Source organism: Pseudophryne corroboree, chromosome 1, assembly GCF_028390025.1.
Source record: "Pseudophryne corroboree isolate aPseCor3 chromosome 1, aPseCor3.hap2, whole genome shotgun sequence".
NCBI lineage: Eukaryota > Metazoa > Chordata > Amphibia > Anura > Myobatrachidae > Pseudophryne > Pseudophryne corroboree.
Genome location: NC_086444.1, coordinates 154,506,999 through 154,524,052, shown reverse-complemented (window position 1 = coordinate 154,524,052; position 17,054 = coordinate 154,506,999). Strand labels below are relative to the sequence as shown.

The 17,054-nt window shown below is 43.5% G+C and overlaps 1 long non-coding RNA gene across 1 annotated transcript in view; it reads right to left on the bottom strand.

Moving 5' to 3' along the window:
* Positions 1–5,976: 5,976 nt before the first annotated feature.
* Positions 5,977–17,054, bottom strand: part of LOC135005016 (uncharacterized) — a 35,176-nt gene continuing 24,098 nt past the window's right edge. The window contains exons 3-4 of the long non-coding RNA XR_010206080.1: positions 15,428–15,666; positions 5,977–6,991 (exon numbers count right to left, since the gene is read on the bottom strand). This is a non-coding gene — a long non-coding RNA (uncharacterized LOC135005016). The remainder of the gene's footprint in view (positions 6,992–15,427; positions 15,667–17,054) is intronic.

Below are 17,054 nucleotides of genomic sequence, written 5' to 3'. Positions count from 1 at the left end.
GTGTTTGCTGCCGCGCCGCTGCACAGGCGTTCGCACTTCTGCAAAGCAAAAATACACTCCCCCGTGGGTGGCGACTATGCGTTTGCACTGTGCCAGAGTCTCTAGTGCTCAGTGCGCTAGCAGCGGCGGTGACGGCTACAGGAGAGGAGGGGGCCCACACACAGTCACCAATGGACGCCGGAAAGGTAAGTATAGAAGAAATGGGTGCAGTGTGTGGTGTGGGCCCCCTCTGGACCCAGGGGCCCATGTGCACCGCACACACTGCACCCATTATAGATACAGTACGCCAGTGTAACTAATGTATATAACCCTTTTATTTGGAGTAAATAATATACAGCACAGGACACTACCACTGGACTTATGGCAGCACAAGACATCACCACTGGACTGATGCAGCACAAGACAGAACCACTGGACTGGACTTATACGGCAGTACCCCTGGAGTTTTATGGCAGTGTCAAACAGGATGGCACTTTAAAAAACTAGTCCCCAAAGAGCACATGATGCAAAGAAGAAAAAGAGGTGCAAGATGGAATTGTCCTTGGGCCCTCCCACCCACCCTTATGTTGTATAAACAGGACATGCACACTTTAACAAACCAATAATTTCAGCGACAGGGTCTGCCACACGACTGTGGCTGAAATTACTGGTTGGTTTAGGCCCCCACCAAAAAGGAAGCAATCAATCTCTCCTTGCACAAACTGGCTCTACAGAGGCAAGATGTCGACCTCATTCTCATCCTCCGATTCCTCACCCCTTTCAGTGTGTACATCCTCCTCCTCCTCACAGAGTACTAATTCATCCCCACTGTAATCCACCATCACAGGTCCCTGTGTACTTTCTGGAGGCAATTGTTGGTAAAGGTCTTCCCGGAAGAATTTATAATTCATTTTGATGAACATCATATTCTCCACATTTTGTGGAAGTAACCTCTTACGCCGATCGCTGACAAGGTTACCGGCTGCACTAAACACTCTTTCGGAGTACACACTGAAGGGGGGGCAACTTAGGTTAAATAAAGCCAGTTTGTGCAAGGGCATCCAAATTGCCTCTTTTTCCTGCCAGTATACATACGGACTGTCTGACATGGCTACTTGGATGCTGTCACTCATATAATCCTCCACCATTCTTTCAATGGTGACAGAATCATATGCAGTGACAGTAGACATGTCAGTAATCGTTGGCAGGTCCTTCGGTCCAGACCAGATGTCAGCACTCGCTCCTGACTGCCCTGCATCACCGCCAGCGGGTGGGCTAGGAAATCTTATCCTTTTCCTCGCAGCCCCAGTTGCAGGAGAAAATGAAGGAGGACCTGTTGAAGGGTCAGGTTCTGCTTGAGTTGACAATTTTCTCACCAGCAGGTCTTTGAACCTCTGCAGACTTGTGTCTGCTGGAAAGAGAGATACAACGTAGGCTTTAAACCTAGGATCGAGCATGGTGGTCAAAATGTAGTGCACTGATTTCAACAGATTGACCACCTTTGAATCCTGGCAAAGCGAATGAAGGGCTTCATCCACAAGTCCCACATACTTTGCGGAATCGCTCCATCTTAGCTCCTCTTTCAATTTCTCCAGCTGCTTCTGCAAAAGCCTGATTAGGGGATTTATCTGACTCAAGCTGGCAGTATCTGAACTGACTTCACATGTGGCAAATTCGAAGGGTTGGAGAACCTTGCACAAGACGGAAATCATTCTCCACTGCGCTTGAGTCAGGTACATTCCCCCTCCTTGCCTATATCGTAGCTGGATGTATAGGCTTGAATAGCCTTTTGCTGCTCCTCCATCCTCTGAAGCATATAGAGCAGAGATTTTTAACCTTTTACAACTCGCGGCACACTGAACAAGATTTAAATATTGCCATGGCACATTCAAATACAATGGTGATGCATGGTGCAGTTGTGTGTCCTAGGATGTCATGTCGCAGCTTCTCCATAGGTAACGCCAGAGCCACATCTGAGAAAGCCAGAAGAGTCCAACAAGGCCTGGGCCCAAAATAAGAACTGGCTCTGCAACCACTAAACCCACCGGTATTGATCGTTCCAGGGATTCAGTAGCAGCAAAACAATGCCTGGCTGTGGTTCTATGGAGGCACACCTGGAGACTGATCAGGGCAAACTAGTGTGCCATGGCACAGTGGTTGAAAAACACTGATATAGAGTGTTGAATTCCACATCGTTACCACCTCTTGCTTCAGGTGATGGCAGGGCAGGTTCTGGAATGTTTGCTGCCACTCCAGTCTTCGGCACGCAGTGGCTGAATGTCGAAAGTGGTCCGCAATTTTTTTGGCCACCGACAGCATCTCCTGCACGCCCCTGTCATTTTTCAAAAAATTATGCACCATTAAATTAATTTTATGTGTAAAACATGGGATGCGCTGGAATTTGCCCAGATGTCATGCACGCACAATATTGGTGGCGTTGTCCGAAATCACAAATCGCCAGGAGAGTCTAATTGGGGTAAGCCATTGTGCAATGATGTCTTTCAGTTTCCGTAAGCGGATGTCAGCAGTGTGCCTCTTACGGAAAACGGTGATACATAGCGTAGCCTGCTAGGAATGAGTTGGCGTTTGTGAGATGCTGCTACTTGTGCCGCTGCTGTTGTTGCTGTGGGAGGCAATACATCTACCCAGTAGGCTGTCACAGTCATATAGTCCTTAGTCTGCCCTGTTCCACATGTCCGTAGTTAAGCAGACAGTAGGTACAACTGCATTTTTTAGGACACTGAGGACACTTTTTCTGACGTCTCTGTACATTCTTGGTATCGCCTGCCTAGTGAAGTGGAACCTAGATGGGATTTGGTACCAGGGACACACTACCGCCATCAATTCTCTAAGTCCCACTGAACTAATGGCGGATACCGGACGCATGTCTAACACCAACATAGCTGTCAAGGCCTCCGTTATCCACTTTGCAACAGGATGGCTGCTGTCATATTTTATCTTCCTCACAAAGGACTGTGCCAAAGGTCAAAGCGCAACAAAAAAAAACAAAAAACATTACACTGTTCAACACTTAAGTCACATAATCGGTAACCTCAGGGTACCATGTGTAAAACGTGGCACTGATACTCCCGAACTGTGCATCTCATGTGGAACACAAAACTGGATATATGCAGCTAGCTCCTCTGGTGGAATGCAACAACTTCTAATGTAGCTACCAGTCAGCAAGCAACATCAGTGCACATGTGCAAACCAGTAGGGACCATATGGTAGCACTGATCCAAAGTTTTGAATGACCAGCTAAACTACAGATATAATTCAATAAACTCTGAATACCCCAAACAGGAGTTAAAGGGAATGTCTCATATCAGCACATACCTAAGCATACAATGCTAGCAATCTCAATGTGATCTGTGAATATTACTAGAGATGTGCACAGGGCCATTTTTGCTGGATTTGGCCCTGATTCATCATCTGGCTTTGTATTTTTTGCCAAACTGCCATGACTGGTTTGGTTTTTTTGTTTCTCAAAAATTGACAAACAAAACTAAAATCACATAATTTGGGCTTTTTTTTTGTTTCATGGGGGTGATTCAGACCTGATCATAGATATGCTAAATTTAGCACATCTACGATCAGATTCTCTGACATGAGGGGGACACCCAGCACAGGGCGAGTCCGCCCCGAATGTCAGGTGCCTGTAGCCATTTTTGTGATCGCATTGGCTGTGTTTGATGTCACGCAGCTGCCCCAACTACGCCTCCTCTCTCTACGTTGCCGTCCCTGTTTTGAAGCCTTAACCCCGCAATGCTCCATCTCCGCCTTGGAAATGAAGCATTGCCGCCCCGTAACCGTCTCTGCCTGTAGTCCGCCCCACATGTCAGGCACCCACAGGAGGCCCGCCGCCATTTTTATGATTGCAACGGCTGCATGTAATGTCACGCAGTCGCCTGACCACGCCCCTGTTTCTCCATTGACGCCCCTGTTTTGAAGCCTCATCCCTGCAACAACCCATCTCTGCCTTGGATATTAAGCATTGCCGCACCCCCGCCCCGCGACTGTCTCTTCCTCATTGATAGGCAGAGGCGATCGCATTTTCTGCAGGGCTCCGCAAAAAATGTGGGCACATGTGCAGGATGGGCCCTGCGCATGAGCCTGCATCCTCTTAGCAATTTTTGCCGTTGGATCACTTATTGCATTGCGATCCAACCTGAATCAGGCCCTATGTGTACAATATAAAATATACATCACAATATTAGATGCCACTAAGCGAGCAAAACTGCGGGCAAATGGTAGTAATAATGTTTTTTTTCATGTTATAGTTTTAAATAATAAGTGAAATCACATTTCCCTTAGGTCAGTAATGTAAAAGATAAGGGCCTCCATCCAGAAATAACCAGTCTTAGCTGGTCTGGTGGGGTGTGTGAGGTCATGCTGTGATGTCATAATGCAGTGGTTTCCAAACTTTTTTGAATCACGGCGCCCTAGAATATAAAAAAAAAAATTCACGGCACCCCTAGGCCAAAAATTTCTTATTGAGAAATTTAGAAAGAAATATTACATTAAGTAGATCACGTTTATATGTCATACTTAGGGTCAGTTGTGTGGTGAGGGACAAGATTTGCTTCTGTTTGGACACATATTTTATGACTGGCAGCCACCAGCACTGGTTTTGCCTATTATATTGACCATGAATAATTTGAATTGGTCCTGGACCACCAACCCAGGGCACCCCTGCAAGTGTCCCGAGGCACCCCAGGGTGCCACGGCACACAGTTTGGGAACCTCTGTCATATTGGCAACTGCCTGTATCAGGGCTGTGCTGTTGCTGTCTCTTGCATATGCTTTCAGAGGTCTGGCACGGCATAGCAAACTGTTAGAAGGTTAGTGACTGGACAAAGATAAGAGCAGCTTAGTTGGAATCGTCGGCAGACTTTTAGCATGACTATTATAATATATGACTTATGACCTTGGGGATAGCATAGTATTGGATAAAAGCTAAATCTCACACCTACTGGGACAGTGCCGTTAGTTTACATCCACAAGCGGCTGCAAATGGGCCATTGGAGATATTTGAAGACCGCTGTCTAGATGGGCCTATAATGTTCCTAATGAAATCCTTTATGTGCGGCTGCACCTATGACATCTCCTTGGAGTTGTTTGGTGAGCATATAAAGTTGAAAATTTCATCCTTTACTCTCTCTCTCTGCCTGCCTAAATCCCAGTGTGCCAGTGTTGCAGGCTGATCCATTTTTATTAATGTGCAGAGATGTAAGAGAATTATATTGTGCTTTAATCATTACTTTTGTTTTTATCCAATACTATATACAGATATAGCCATGCTGATCATGGCAACATCTGAGGGAAATGTGCACCATCGATGCAGTTATGCACGTCTGTGCCTAGCCGTGCCGAGCTGCGGCATTTGCCACTCCCAACCATGCGAATGGGGCACACACACGTTTTAGACGTCCAGACGTATGAGGTGCGGTCGCGCCTAACAAGGCGCAATCACCGTAAGATGTAGCCACGATGAGAATGGCTACATTTGTACAGTTGTAATCCCTGTTAGCGTCAGAAATGACTTCCACTCATCCCTTGCTCTATTTTTTCACTCTCTCACCATTAACGTATAGGTGCGTTTTTCTCCGGCCGGGTAAATAGGTCAAAATAGCAGATTTAAGGTGACAGAAGGGATCACTGGGTTAGGCAAGGCTAGTTGGTGGGCAGGTGGTCTGGGCAAACTCTGCAAAGTCTCTTGCCTAGAGGGACGGGCAGTCCTTTAGCCATGTGTCCCCAGAAGTTTCCTCCACAAGGGGATTTTTCCTCTCCTGAGTACTGAAGGATGACTCTTCATGAGTCATGATGCTCCCGTCATCTTGTTCTTCTTACAGGACAAGTTTGTAAGATTACTGGACCAATCTTAGTCTGAAATTCCCTATTTTAGAATGCAGAGTAAATAATAACATTAATAATTACATAATAATAATAATAATAATCAGAAGACGAATACGAAGAAGTAGACAAAAACAGACTAAATTTTACTTAAAATAAAAATAGATATTTATTTTTTAAATATATTTTGCTTGAAGTTGTCTTTATTAATAAATTCTCTCAAAAGGTGAAGAAATGACACATATTTGGGGAGACAAATATATTAGGAGAGTTCAGAACCATGCATTGAGAAAAATAATGAAGGGGACTTATCCTGCGCTCCACAGTAAGTTCACAATTCAAGCAATACCGGAGTTATTTGGAAACTCATATGGATGCCATATACGAGAGAGAGAGAAAATGTGCATATGGTAAAGTACAGTTTTAATGGGGCACATATAAAACACAATAATGAAACACTAAAAACCATCCAGCATTAAGTACATAACAACAGATATGGTAGCAGCATTTGTAATAGCAGCATAAGAAGGAGACTGTATGGGGGGTAGTGGGGAATTACCAGATGTGTAGAACTGTAAGCACAGTTCAAAGCCAGCTTGCCGGTTTAAATGGTGCAGGGAAACCCGGGAATCCCCTGTGCCATGCTGTACTGGAATGGTCAGTTCGCCCTCTTACAGAGGTCTTTATCAAGGTGCAAAGTGACTTAGTGTGCTGCTGAAGAAATCTGTTAAATGGTTCTCAACCAATCGTTTTGCAGCTAAAGCAGCTGGACCCTATACAGTTGATTATCTAACCAAGTATCTTGGTCCTTCGCTGCACGCTGCATTTCCGGATTCCCACGTTGTCATGGCAACCGCCGTGCACTTACGGTTGCGGAATCTTCCAATGTCCCGAACTCAGTCCTCTTTTTCGACCTTCTGTACAACAAATGTAAGATCTCTCATGATGATATCCTAAACGAGGCATACTGAGTCCAAACTTAAGGTCCAGTCATAATTAGAATTTTATGTTTATCGAGTGGTGTCGCATCACTTCCGGTGACGTTTATTCTTAAGAACTAGTCAGTGTCCTTCCCTCAAGTAGCGTAATGTCACTTCCGGTGACGAATGTAAACATAGCTAAATAAGTCTCCTTATTACATATAGTAGGAAACTGATCCCTAAATAGAAAAAAGACATAATATCAATTATTTATCACCACAAACATGTATGTATGACCTTAAAAAGATCTATATGAAGAAAATTTCAATAGAGTAAAAAAATGAGACCTGATTATATACACGTAATCAAGTTCAGACCTATATAAAATCTTAAAAATAGCAAATTTAAAAAGAAAGATATAATATATAAAAGCAAGATAAAAAATTTTTCAAATTAATTAAACAGTGGAACACTTTTCATAAAAACCATTTAATTTCGAAGTCACAGTTTAGACCCTCTGGTTTCAGTGTCCCTAGTTCATATATTGCTCTCATTTCCACTTTTGCTAACTGTGTCGCAATGTCTTTGCGTCTCAAGTCGCCTTTGATGTGTCTTATACCACAGAACTGTTTAATTGCACCGCAATTACTTTGATGAACAACACGGAAATGTTCTGATAGGGCGTGAGTAGTAAGGGATTTTGTAATATTCCTGAGGTGTTCCCCCAGCCTTATTTTAAGCGGTCGGAAAGTTCTTCCGATATACCAGAGCCCGCAATCGCACTCGATTGCGTAGATGACATTACTGGTGTTACAGGTAACGAAATCTATTATTTTAAATTTAGTCTTGTTGATGGCTACTTCGGTTATTTTGCTGCCTGACCCTTTAATACCTTTACAACCCAGACAACTGCCGCATCGGAAAAAACCTTTAGACTTGATACTATTCATCTTCTTTGTGCCTGGTTGTGTACTCTTCACCAAACTGGTTTAGATGTTTGGTGCTCTTTTAAAAATGCATTTGGGCCTAGCTGGTAAAAGGCCCACTATGACTGGATCTTTTCGTAAGATCTTCCAATGCCTATTGAGCGATCCTTCCAAAGTTTTATACTGACTAGTGAATGAAGTAACGAAGGACCAATCGTACCTTCTAATGTCGGAATTTTTTTCCTTAGTTACCAACAGATCCTTCCTGTCCATATCTGATACCGCCATCAATGAACTAGCGACCTTTTCGGAATCGTATCCTGATATTTCGAATTTCTTTTGTAACTCTTTCGCTTGTTCCTTAAAGACTTCAGATTTCATACAGTTACGTCTTAAGCGCCTGAACTGGCCTCCTGGGATCGAGTCCAACCAATTGGGATGATGACAGCTGGTAACATTGATATAAGTTCCCGAATCTGTTGGTTTGGTGAAGTTTTTGGTGTTCAGGCCATTCTCATCTGCTGATACTGTGATATCAAGGAAATTAATGGTCTGCCTGCTACTTTCAAGCAAAAATTGGATGTTCTTGGTATTCGTATTAAGGTATATGAAGAAATCATTCAAGGTTTCTTCATCACCCTTCCAGATAAAGAATACATCGTTGATGTACCTTTTCCAGGTCACCAGGTTTGCCCCAAATGGACAGTGGTCCCATATGGTTTCTTCTTCCCACTGTCCCATGAAGATGTTCGCATAGCTTGGGGCGTACCTGGTGCCCATTGCTGTTCCAACTTTTTGTAAATAAAATCTACTATTGAAAGTAAAATAATTGTTCTCTAGGATAAACCTGACCCCCTCCTTTATCCAATTTTTAAGGTTTGTGTTCATAGAGCTTTTTTCTAATGCGTGACCTAATGCTAATAGACCATCGTTATGATTAATAATGGTGTATAGCGATCGTACATCCGCTGTCAACATGTTTAAAATCTGAGAGAGTCGTAAAGCAACATTTGATTATGTCTTTATGGACAATGGAGAATTAGTCACTTTAGTAGACGAAAGTCTTGAAAGTGTCACTAAGAAATTAGAAAAAGTTCTCGTGAAGGAAAATAGGATTTGGTGGGAGGTGGTAACGCTTGAAAAATGCCACTCCCACAAAATCATTCCCAAAGGTCTACTGCTCATTATGCAAATACATTTTATTTACAGAAAGTTGGAAAAGCAATGGGCCGGGACCCGATCGCGACTGCTTGCCTGCCCGCCACAGAGAGGAGAGCTGCGGCCGCGCTGTAAGCAGTCCGGGGCCGACAGAGAGAGGACCGTTGATCACCGCCACCGGGTGCAGCACAGAGGGAGAGCCGCAGTGCGATTGGAGGAGGTGTGACCACCGCGCCAGGAGGAAAGCCGCTACTGCCACTGAGAGTGCCAGGATCAAGGAGCGGTGAATGAGCAGGACACGGCTGCTCCTGATCAGAGAGAGAGTGCCAGCATCTTGCAGGGGCAGAGTTCCACGTCGCTCACCATTGTCGGAGCACTCAAAAGACCAGGTACTCTTTAATATTGATAGCCCTCCCATGTCTACCTTGCCAAGGGGGATCATAACAGCCGCAGCAGCACCGGAGTCTCACAGCAGCCGCAGCTGCGCTGCCACTGCCATCCACTTAAAGGAGCCAGGTGTCCTCCATGTGCCCAGTTCTCCAAAACTATAATTAAAGAGAGACACTTTGCCTAAGAGACAAGTCCCTTAGTGAGGGGTGCATTCAACACGAATCCAGTCAGCCTCTGTCTCTTTAGGGACCCTGCAAGGGGTAGCTCCCGAGCTTACACCCTGTTTTGTTCATACGTTTGTAAATCCAGTCATCAGGACACAGAGACATGTGAGTTCACTGCTGTGCTGTTTATTCCCTCCAACTCCAGGCACACTGCACACTGGACCACCCACTTCCCAGCATCTCCCTGGTCCTAGGGACCATCACTGAAGATTCAGGCTTACACAGATCAGTAAGGGAGTGTCTACAAATATTAAGCATTCTAATACACTAACATCACATCCTCTTTTCTTTAAAGATAAGCCCTATACGCTTCAATGCAACAATTAACAACGTCATATTAAGAACATCATCTAACACGTTTCAATGAGTCTCTCAGGTCTGCGTATTTCCCTTTTGGGTCTTTCATACACAGTCTGCGTTTCATCGACCATGTTGGACCTTTCTAGAATCGTGGTTTGTTCACCATTATGAGGATAATCATACATGTCAGATGAAGGGTATTCTTCAGTCATGTTGTCTTCATTATGGTTAGGTTGAGATCTTAAATCCACCCAATTTCTTCTTACTTCCGTTCCATGCTCTGTATGTACAGTATAAGATCTTGGTACTACTTGTGCTTGCACAATACCTTTCTGTACCCAAATACCTTTCTCGTGATCTCTGAGACGGACTTGGTCACCCGATTTTAGATCAGATAAGCGTTTTGCTCGCCTGTCATGGAACAGTTTCTGTTTCGCCTGTTGACGTTCCTTACTCAGTCTGAACAATGCTGAGTTATGTGTATTAAGCAGTTCATCATGTATCGGGAGATTTGCTCTAATCCTCCTTCCCATCAGCATTTGTGTAGGAGAAAGACCATTCTGTAAAGGTGTACTGCGGTAGATTAAAAGACTTTTGTAGAAATCTTCTTTACCTTCTTGAACTTTTTTCATGAAACTCTTTACAGTTTTTACTGAACTTTCCACCAACCCATTTGAGCGTGGATAGTGGGGACTTGATGTAGTATGGACAAATTCCCACTCATCAGCAAATTTTCTAAATTCAGCACTGGAAAACTGAGGACCATTGTCCGTGAACACTTCCATAGGAACACCATGCCTTGCAAAGATTGACTTCATGCAATTGATTACGGCTTTACTAGTAGTTGTATGTAGTGTCTTCACCTCAGGGTAGTTAGAGTAATAATCAGTCACGACAATGTACGTTTTCCCTTTACAATCAAACAAATCTGTGCCAACTTTCTGGTAAGGTCTCTCTGGCACTGCGTGAGGACTCAGTGGCTCGACTTGTTGTTTCGATCTATACGTAAGACATAATTCACATGTAGCTGTAGTCTGTGCTATGTCTTGGTTCATTCTTGGCCAATACATAACTTCACGTGCTCTCCGCTTACATTTTTCTTCTCCTAAGTGGCCTTCATGTATCTTGTACAGCATAGTTTTTCTTAGTCGTGCAGGTATGACAAACCTATTGCCTTTGTAAATAATACCATCGACAACTGTAAGGTTACTGCGGTACATCCAATAATCATGGATAGACAGCGGGCACGCATGTTTTTCTGCTGGCCAACCTTTCAGAATGATATCTTTCAACACTTTCATTGTGTCATCTGTCTCAGTTTCTTTCCTAATCTGTTCTTGTCTTGCAAGAGACACTGGTAGAGAAGCTATGATCAAATTAACATAGGCTTCTATCTCTTCATCCATCAGACTTTTGGAACCTTCACTTTTGTCCACAGCACGAGATAGTGTATCAGCAATGTACATGTATTTGCCGGGACAGTACAGCAAGTGTACATCATATTTCTGTAGTCTGATAAGCATTCGTTGAATTCTCATGGGACAGTCATGTAATGATTTAGTCATGATAGCTACCAATGGCTTGTGGTCAGTTTCCACTGTAAATGTTGGACCATATACAAACTGATGAAATCGCTCACATGCATATGTGATCGCTAGAAGTTCTTTTTCTATCTGAGCATACCTTGTTTCAGCACTTGTCAGTGCTCTTGATGCATAGATTACTGGTTGCCATGTATCCTCATGTTCTTGGAACAGCACTGAGCCTAGGCCAAATTGCGAAGCATCTGCTGAAATTCTTATTCTTTTCGCAGGATAAAAGAATTTTAGCACTGGTTGCTCTGTAATTATCTGTTTCAAGTTTTGCCAACTTTCTTCTTGTTCATGTGACCACATCCACTCGTTATCTTTGTCCAACAACCATCTAAGAGAGGCTGTTCGTTCAGAGAGTTGACAAAATAAACTTTCCTAAGTAAGTAATCATTCCTAGGAATCTTCTGACCTCGTCTTTGTTGTTAGGACGTTCCATGTTCACTATGGCTGATATTTTCCTTGGGTCTGGTTTTACACCTTGATCCGAGACCACGTCGCCCATAAAGGTAAGTGTATTCACGCCAAATTCACATTTTCCTTGTTTAGCTTTAGATTCACTTTCTTGACAAGTTCCATTACTTGTCTCAATCTAGAATCATGTTCTTCCTTTGTAGATCCCCAGACAATAATGTCATCCATCATTGTTTCAACACCTGGAATATGTTCAAAAATCATGTGTTTCTTTTTGTAATATACTTCTGGAGCAGACAATATTCCATATGGTAGTTGAAGAAATCTGTATCGACCTTCTGGTGTATTAAATGTACAAAGCTTTGAGCTGGCCTCATCTAGCTTCATTTGCCAGAATCCTGAAGATGCGTCCAATTTACTGAACCATTTTGCTCCCGCAAATTGCGACATGATTTCATCTCTGGTTGGTAGTTTGAAATGTTCTCGTTTAATAGCTTTGTTTAAATCTCTGGGGTCTAGACATATTCTGAGTTGTCCATTTTTCTTTTCAACAATTACTAAGGAGCTTACCCATTCAGTAGGCTCATCAACTTTCTGTATCACACCCAAGGCTTCCATGCGATTTAACTCTTGTTTCAGTTTTTCTCTCAGCGCAAACGGCACTTTTCTACAGGGGTGTATCACTGAAGAAACTTGTGTGTCTATATTTATTTTATGCTCTCCAGGCAAACAACCTAGACCTTCAAACAAGTCTCTGTGTTCTGTAAACATCGATTTGCAGTCATCTTCTACTTGTGATGTCACCATAAAAACTTTCTTTAGCAAGCTTAGTTTCTCACAGGAACTTAATCCTAGAATCGGTTGCACATTTTTATCCACAATCAGTAGAGATGTTTTAAACTGTTGTCCCTTATATTTCAGTGTCACTAAGCATGTACCTTTCACAGGAATTTCCTCCCCAGTGTACCCTGTAACTTTCACTTTGGCTGGGTGAATTTTAGGTTTTACTCTAAAAGTCTTATAGTCTTGAAACGATATTAAATTCACCTGCACGCCAGTATCAAGCTTAAAGGGAATGAAAATCTTGTTCACAGTTAAAGGGACAATCCATTCTATCTTATCTGCACTGCAAAGTTCAATGCAATCCACAAAGAATTCATCTGCTTGTTTAACAGTATGCACTTTGGTTGTTTTACTTTTAATTTTACAGCATTTGGCAAAGTGATTAAGTCTACCACATGTCATGCGGGTTTTACCATAAGCAGGGCACATTTTAGGGGGTTCACTACGGTATGCCGGCGGTCGGGCTCCCGGCAACCAGCATACCGGCGCCGGGAGCCCAACCGCCGGCTTACCGACAGTGTGGCGAGCGCAAATGAGCCTCTTGCGGGCTCGCTGTGCTCGCCACACTATGGGCACGGTGGCGCGCTACGCGCGCCACGCTATTTTGTTCTCCCTCCAGGGGGGTCGTGGACCCCCACGAGGGATAATAAGTCTCGGTATGCCGGCTGTCGGGATCCCGGCACCGGTATACTGTGTGCCGGGATCCCGACAGCCGGCATACTGAAGACCACCCCATTTTAGGATTCTGAGCATTTCCACATCTACTACACATTTCCTTATTAGACAGTGGCTTAGACTGCTTCATTCTTGAGAATGGAGGTTTGCATGGCTGTTTTCTGCACTACATGCACATCAGCTTCCTTGTGTTACTTTTTGGCTTGAAATCTAGTTATTTCTGCAGATCTACACATAGTCACTGCCTTTTCTAGTGTTAGGTCTTGCTCTCTCAGCAATCTCTCTCTGAGTCCATTATCAGGTATTCCACAGACAATACGATCTCTAATCAGTGAATCCTTTAAATCACCATACTCACAGGTTTTACTGAGTGATTGCAGCTCTGTAACATACTGATCAAATCCATCTACAGACTTCTGATCACATGTGAAAAACTTGTATCTTTCATATGTCACATTTTTCCTTGGCACAAAGTAATCTTCAAACTTTTGCATTATAGAAGATAGCACCATATTCTGCCCCTCAGCAAACTGAAAACTATTATAAATGTCCAGCACATCCTCTCCTATCACATGGAGGAAAATGGATGCCTTCGTTTCATCAGCCTTTGAATCAGCTCCACATGCAGCAAGATATATATTAAACCTTTGCTTAAATCTTTTCCAGTTTTCAGACAAATTACCAGACATCAGCATGCCGGTTGGACGAGCTAGTTTATCCATGGTTACTCACTGTTTGAAGATAGGAGCACACGGCAGGCTTTGCAGACACAGAGTATCCCAGCCACAGACTTCTGCAAGAGTCTTTCACACTCTGAGAGCACTAGCAGTCCAAGTTAAACTTCTTCTGACACCATGTTTTGTTCATACGTTTGTAAATCCAGTCATCAGGACACAGAGACATGTGAGTTCACTGCTGTGCTGTTTATTCCCTCCAACTCCAGGCACACTGCACACTGGACCACCCACTTCCCAGCATCTCCCTGGTCCTAGGGACCATCACTGAAGATTCAGGCTTACACAGATCAGTAAGGGAGTCTCTACAAATATTAAGCATTCTAATACACTAACATCACACACCCCACCTTATAGAAGATTTCCTACATTGCCTGCAGACTGTTCTCTTGTCTACCCCTACAAAGCCCAGCTATTAACTACATGTTGTCACTCTAATGCCAGAATCTTAATATTCTTCTCCACAACCAGTTACTACACTGGCCTGTGCTAATTACCACCTGCAGTCTTCCGCAAATCCCTCCTATATACCATGAGACTTTCGTGATCTGTCTAAACCGATACTTACAGACTTCTCCGGATTGTGTATAAGGTTAAAGACTTTCTTTTATTTACGTTTCTATCACCACCTAGTGGCGCGTTAGTATACTCGAACATTCCTGAACCCTTCTGGATAAAGGACATTTGAGTCTTCTGCTATGTTCTGTGATAACACTTATGCTCATTATGCAAATGATATGTGATAACACTTATGATCATTATGCAAATGATATGTGGTAACACTTATGCTCATTATGCAAAGGATATGTGATGTTCCGCAGTGTGCCTTCTGAAGTACAGTTGACTTGCTAGTCGACATGTGAGGTCATTAAAAGGTGACTTTTCTTTTCCCCGATTTAATAAACGTGCTGTCGCCATCAATTTGCATTTCCTTTATCTGTGGGGTCCTCATTGGGGTTACTATTCTTCTGCCACAGGCTCCAGAGGAAGACATCATGAGTGGTCTGAAAGCAGTAAGCATCGTCTGGAGAAAGCAGGTACGACTACTCCATCACAGGGGCTGACATTACAGGTGCACTACATAGATTACACTGTGCGATAAGTAAAACATGGCAGTAAGGCATACGAGGGTAAAATGAAAAGCAACTAACAAGGAAACCAAGTTTGCAGCTTACACAGTAATGAAAATGGTCTTACTCTATAATTGCTTTTAGATAATTTTCTCCTTTATAACTATTTTAAAGTGAGCTGAGGGGAAAATAAGAATAGAGGGTCCAGTTACATTTTGAAATAAAAAAAATAAAAAATATCCGACCAAAAAATAAAAATGTATAATAATTCTCCAACACTTCAAAGATGGTAAGCTCATATTGTGAATTGCATAAAATATTTATAAGATCCCACTTAATCACTGTTACACACCGGTTCTCACTGAGCGGAGGTTGAGACGAGAGGGGTGTCATTCGGCTCCAGCTGATGAGTGTATGCAAGAGGTAGCAGTGCAGGATCACTGGAAGTGTTGTGAATCTCTGGGGTGCCTCAGGAAAAGAGGGGGTAAGAGTGGCCTTGCAGTGGTGCCGTAGTTTAGTGGTCCATGGCCAATTCAAATTATTTATACTGAATTTAATTGGCAAAACCAGTCCTTCATCACATAACTGAACCTAAGGATGACATATTATAAACACAATTTACTTCATTTTATATATTTTTCTGAATTTCTCTTAAGAAACTTTGGTCTAGGGGTGCTGTGACACAAATTCTGATACTCTAGGGCAGAGGTGTCAAACTCGCGGCCCCTATTGCATCTTTTGTGGCCCGAACACCTTGCTTACAGCGAGGGCAGGAGAGCGCAGCGCACGCCTCTCCTGCTCCTCAGTCCGGTCTCCGGCGGTGATGCGGGTATCTTAAATCAGGCGCTGGTTCGTGAGCCAATCAGAGCTCGCGGTCCAGAAGCCAATCAGGAACAGTGCCAGAGTCTTTGCTTTCTATGTGTAGCGCCATCTTCCCGAAGAGATCACCGGGAAGATGGCGTCACTGCCACCGGCTACAGCACAGGTATACTGGGACCACTGCAGGGCCCCTCCAGTAGCCCCTCCATCAATGCATGTCTTTTGGCTTTTTTATAACAACATGGTGACGACACTGTAGCACAGAGATTTTCAACCTTTTGCAACTTGCGGCACACTGAACAAGATTTAAATATTGCCAAGGCACATTCAAATATAATGGTGATGCATGGTGCGGTTGCGTTTCCTAAGATGTCATGTCGCAGCTTCTCCATAGGTAACGCCTGAGCTACATCTGAGAAAGCCGGAAGAGCCCAACACTGCCTGGGCCCAAAATATTGATCGTTCAGGGTGTCAGTAGCGGCAAAACACTGACGGGCCTGGCTGTGCTTCTATGGCGGCACACCTGGAGACTGCTGAAGCACGGCACAGTGGTTGAAAAACACTGCCGTATAGGGTCTATTCAATGCCTGTTGGATCCTCGCCAACAGAGTGGATCCGACAGTGCAATATACAATTTGCGGGCATTTCTGACAGGTTTTGCCCGTTTTCAACAATGCTGATCAAACTTTTTTTTAAATCGAATCATCATTGTCGAAAATGGGCCAAAAACCTGTCGTAAATAGCCGCAGATTTGACAAAATACATGGATCCGTGGTTAATCCGCCCATCCACGTGTTTTCCGACAAGTCGAAATTTCTCACAAATCAGAAAAACGGCAACTCCATTGAATAGGTCGAATCCTGATTCAACCTAAAAAACTTGAAAGCGGCTGTCTTTCCGACTTGACGGCAATTCCGACAGGAATTGAATAGACCCCTAAATCTGTTAACATGTGACCGTTTAAATATACAGTATACGCAATTTAACAGGGTGGCCATACATGTACACAGTTGTTCAGTTAACGAGCTATAGAATAACTGGCAATTATATTTCCTTGATGCATTGCTTATTGTGATTGTGGGTGATCTGTAATATATTACACAAATTACCTCAGCTTGGAATCCTAGTTACAGGCCTTCTCTGAGCCTTTTTCCGAAGAG